This window comes from Chelonoidis abingdonii, chromosome 2, assembly GCF_003597395.2.
Source record: "Chelonoidis abingdonii isolate Lonesome George chromosome 2, CheloAbing_2.0, whole genome shotgun sequence".
In the NCBI taxonomy this organism is placed as follows: Eukaryota; Metazoa; Chordata; order Testudines; family Testudinidae; genus Chelonoidis; species Chelonoidis abingdonii.
Window position 1 is genome coordinate 298,726,928 of NC_133770.1, and position 5,577 is coordinate 298,732,504.

A 5,577-nucleotide genomic window follows, 5' to 3' on the forward strand; every position below is an offset into this window, starting at 1 on the left:
AAACCCAAAAACCACAAACAAAGGCTTCCCTCCCTTGAGATTTTAAAGTATCTTGTTTCCTGATTGGTCCTCTGGTCAGGTGTTGTTTGTTAACCCTTTCCAGGTGAAAGAGACATTAACCCTTAGCTATCTGTTTATGACAGCAGCTTTTTAAGTATTTGAAGACCACTATCATGTCCCCCCGCAACCTCCTTTCTTCCAAACTAAACATACCCTGTTCCTTCAGCGTTTGCTCATCTGGCTTGTGTTCCAGTCCTTTGATCATCTTTGTCACTCACCTCTGGATCTTTTCCAGTTTCTCTACATCCTTTCTGTACATTGGTGACCACAATTGGACACAGTTCTCCAGATGAGGCTAACCAACGCCGAGTAGAGCGGTACTGTCACCTCCAGTGACGTGCATGCTGTGCCTCTGTTAATGCAACCCAAAATTGCATTTGCTTTTTTTTTTTTTTTGGCAACAGCAGCACACTGGTGACTCATGTTGCGGTTGTGATCCACCACAACTCCCAGATCCTTCTCAGTGGTGCTGCTGGCAAGCCAGTTACCCTCCCCCACCCTTCTGTTTTGTGCATTTGGTTTTTCTTCCCTAAGTTTAGCACCTTACATTTGTCTTTGTTGAATTTCATTTTCTCATCTATAGCCCAGTTCTCCAATTTATCAAGATCTCTTTGAATTTTAGCTCCATTCTCCAAAGTGTTTGCAACCCCACTCCTGCCAGCTTTGTGTCATTTGCAAATTTGATTACTGTGCTCTGTATTCCTGCATCCAGGTCATTAATAAAGATGTTAAACAGCACCAGACCCAGAAAAGATCCCTGTGGAACCCCACATGAGACGATCATCCCAGCCAGGGCTTTGTCAAGCTGGGCCTTAAAAACCTCTAAGGAAGGAGATTCCACCACTTCCCTAGGTAACCCATTCCAGTGCTTCACCACCCTTCTAGTGAAATAGTATCAGAGGGGTAGCCGTGTTAGTCTGGATCTGTAAAACCAGCAAAGAATCCTGTGGCACCTTATAGACTAACAGACGTTTTGGAGCATGAGCTTTTGTGAGTGAATACCCACTTCGTCACATGCATGCATCTGACGAAGTGGGTATTCACCCATGAAAGCTCATGCTCCAAAATGGCTGTTAGTCTATAAGGTGCCACAGGATTCTTTGCTAGCGAAATAGTGTTTCCTAGTATCCAACCTAAACCTCTCCCACTGCAACTTGAGACCATTGCTCCTTGTTCTGTCATCTGCCACCACTGAGAACAGCCCAGCTCCATCCTCTTTGGAAACCCCCTTCAGGTAGTTGAAAGCAGCTATCAAATCCTCCCTCATTCTTCTCTTCTGCAGACTAAATAATCCCAGTTCCCTCAGCCTCTCTTCATAAGTCATGTGCCCCAGCCCCCGATCATTTTCGTTGCCCTCCGCTGGACTCTCTCCAATTTGTCCTCATCCCTTCTGTAGTGGGGGGACCAAAACTGGACACAATACTCCAGGTGTGGCCTCACCAGTTCTGTATCTACTTAATGGTAGTTCTGCCGAGCCCACATCCCCCCGCCTCGCTGTTCAAGTACTCAGCTTCTAAAAACCACCACAAACCTCATCACTTTTTGTTCCAAGTACAAGGCAGACCTATTCCACCTGCCTTTGCTAATGGCAACACAGAACACAGTTTACATGCAATTTAAAATCTCATGCAATTTCCCCCTGAGAAAGGAAGGATGGACGGACAAACCACATGTGACAGAGGCTGGTCAAATCACTTAATGCGCTTCTGGAAGGCGCTCAGACAGGAGGGGATGAAGGTTGGATAAGGGATGGGATGGGATATAGGACAAGATGGGGATGGATTGTTTTAGGATAAGATGGGACCGGCCAGTCCTGCCGCACTGTGAGAGTGTTTTGTGTCACAGACAAATGGAAACGTGTCAAAGACTCACCAAGCTCATTGCATGATTTGGCTTCATGCCTGACGTCCACACTCAGGAGTGAGCAGCTGGGGGGTGAACCCAATGCACCCACTTCCGCTCTTCCTCACACACAACCTCCGAGGCCCCATCCATGGACCGTCTGGATGAGGGAACTCAGTGGTGGAGACGCCTCTCCTGTAATCCGACACTCCCTTCCCAACAGAAGCCACGACTCAGAAGAACATTTCCCCGGGACCTGGAATCCCCTCCTCCAGCCAGGCACAGCATGGTGCGGGGGGAGGAGCCGCCTCGTAACCTCTCCTCCTCTCTGCCCCATCCCCTTGCACACAGGCACAGTGTGCACGTTTACACAGCACGCTGTAGGACGTCAAAGCAACACACACGGGTGAGGTTGGAGGTGGATGGAGAAAACGAGGATTCCTGCAGCTTGGGCAGAGATTTAACAGCTGCTTGCCTGCAACCCGCTGTGTACGTGCCCCTCTAGCTTCCCAGTGCTCCGAACCAGCAGGAGGAAATGCTGCAGGACTTCTGCAGGCGGTCAGCCCCGAGCTCCCCCACCCGATGGAGACAAGGGGGACCAGATGGCGGCTGAAATCCCTGGCTGCCCTGTGCCTTTTGCACACATCTCACTCTGGCATGAGGCCAGGCCGAGCCTCGCAAGTCCCCAGGCTCCTCAGGGCTTACTGCCCACAGCTGATGGGTTAGGTCCCAGTCCTAGCAAGGGGGTGGAGGTGGCCACCAGGCTGGGGGCCCGCTAGCCTGCCCTGTTTTCATACTGCCTCACCAGTTCCTGGGAGCAAAGCTGGCACCTGGATCCTGCTCTTCAGGCCAGGCCCAAAACCGTGGTGGCTTCTCTCAGCACCGGGGAGTAGGACAAAGCCAAGACTGTTCTGGGCAGGGGATGGTCGGGGGCTCCCTTGGGGGCTGTGGGAAGCGGGCTAGGCCTGAGGCTCCTTAGTTGGTTGGGGGAAGAGGGCAGTGGCTGGTGCTTTGTGTTGGAGGTAGCGGCCCTACGTGGGGGGGAGGAAAGATGACTGCAGCCAGAGGAGCACCAAGCGACCCGATGGCACGAGGCAGCTCCAGCAGGGGAGCTCTGAGGGAGGCGGAGATGGCTGGGAAGAGCTGTGCAGGGACACCCAGCCTGGGGATAAGGGCACATGGGGACAGCTTTGTCCCTACCCCCTAAACACGTGGCTTGAAGCGACTCCAGCATGGTGGCCTAGTGGCCGCAGACATTTTAGCATCCTCCCCTCCCGCCATCTTAGTGCACCCCCACACCCACCACCATGCGCTGGAGCCCAGCGTCGCTCCCCTGAGTGTTCCATAAACACGAGCTCAGCCCTTCCCGGGAGACATGTCAGGGGCTTGGAGGAGCTGGTTTCCATGCTCGGACTTTCATCCAAGGACAGAAAGAGCAGTGCAGACTGGAGCCAGGCAGCGAGCTGGGACCAAACCCCTCACGCTAGTCCCCGAGTCCCCACAGACTGGGCATGCGTCGCCCTCTGTCCCAACACGTTTACTGCTCGTCACACCCGCTCTGCAGGGTGCTCTGATGGATGGTCCCCGCATGCCCCCCTGAAATGTGGAACACCCCAGCAGCTCCGGGGCGACCCAGCCGCCTGGCTTGCTCTCTGTGGGCAGGGCAGGGGGCGGGTTCCTTGACAGATGTAGATCTGAGAACCTTGGCAGGGCACAGGGCTCAATGCGGGAAGAAAATCTGGGCACCTCCACAGGTTACAAAGGTGGGTGGGATCTCAAGATGGGTAGAAGGGGGCTCAAGGCTTGGCCTGATACCCCTCCCCCAGCCTGCCCCAGCCCCAAGGAGCCATCAGCCCAACCCAGCCTGTCCCCGCTTCCCTCCTGGTCTGCCTGAGCCAGCCTGAAGCTGGCAGCTCATGTCTCCATCCCTGCCTGGCACCTTAGTGGCCGGGGAACCTCAGCCCCAACCCAGCACATTGGATGTGAGCGACGGGGGGCAGGCTCCTGGGACTCTCACAGATGGTCCTAGGCAGCCATTCACATGGGCTCATTTTCAGCTGCCCTTCCCGCCCCTCCCCCAGTCGGCTCCTGCCCCAGCCTCCCAAGCAGAGTCCCCGCCCCAGGCACTGATTATGTCTGGGTGCCTGCGCTGCCCCAGACAGGGGAGTCCTAGCAGGGCCAGGGCAATGGGGGTTGCTCTAGAGTTAAACTCCTGCGTTCCTCCTGCAGCTCTGCCACTGCCTCCTCTGTGGCCTTGGGTGCACCCTGAGGAAGCGTGCACGCGGGGGAGGGGTGTGCTTATAACCCTTTCAGTTCTGCAGTGAGTACCATGGTCACCCAAGGATCCATGTGTGGCCCAACGCGCCCTCAGGCAAAACGTTCCCCCAGCCCCCCACTGGGGTGCATGCTGCACCCACTTCCCCCCCAAGAGAAGGGACCAATGCAAGGCCCAACAGCCAAAGAGCCCCCAGACCCTCCACCAGGATGGCTCCATTTTCATGGCAACCCCTCTCCAACAGCAAGGTGGGCGGCCCCTGGTTTGTATTACCCGGGCCCCTCACCTCGCAAGCATCCACCTCTTCTGCTCGCCAAATGCCCCCTGGAACAGAGCACCGGCAAGACATCCCCTCCAGGCCTGCGACTCGCCCCCACAGACGATCTATCAATCCCGGAGCATTGTGCCAGGGTGGGACACGGACACCGTCCTCAAGGAAATACAGCCCCAAACCATTTCCTCTCAGTGCATCACCCTGCCAGAGCCCAGGACACAACACGACGTCCGGCAGAGGCAGCGGGCACCTCCAAGGACAACATCTGACATGGCTGCCCCACGTTCTAACAGGCTGGGACCTCTCCACATGGGAGCAAGCTCATAACGCCAAGCAAACGACGCGCCGTGCAGCTGGAAAGCACTCGCCAGCCCACGTAGGCAGAGCTCACCGAAGGACACTGTGGAAAGAAACCAGCTTCTCATATTGCAAGAGAGGCCAACAAACGCTTCCAACCCGGCAAAAAAGCTAGTGACTGGCCAACCCCTACAGATCTTGCCCAGGCTGAGTCACTGTTTGGATGAGAGACTTCCAGGGAAACCCAGGGAACTCTTCTCCGAGTCAGCAGTTAGCTCAGGCCCTGGCCTGTGATCAGAGGACACTGAGGTGCTGGATGAGATGAAACCAGATGGTCATTAGGGACCCCTAGATTCACTGACTCCATGGACGGAGTAGCCTACACGGCTCTTCACACTGTGACCATGTGGCCTTCATGGCCAACGGCAGAGAGAGAAATCAGAGCCTTAAGTTCCCCACACACAGGCCCTCACCCCCAGAGTTAAGGGAGAAACTCATTCCGGGTTAGTTCCCCTGGAAGCCCCACCCTGGAGAACAACCCAGTAGGTCTTTGCCCTTCACTAGTGCTGCCCAGCAAACAGACCTCAAAGGGCTTTGCAAACCATAATGAATTAGTCCCTCCCAAATGCCCCCCTGCTCCTGGGAAGTGGATATTATCAATCCCATTATCAGGGGCAGCTCTAGACATTTTGCTGCCCCAAGCAGGGTGGCATGCCGTGGGGGGCGCTCTGCCAGTCACCGGTCCCGTGGCTCTGGTGGACTTCCAGCAGGCGTGCCTGCAGAGGGTTTGCTGGCCCTGTGGCTCCACCGAAGCCGCGCGGGACCAGCG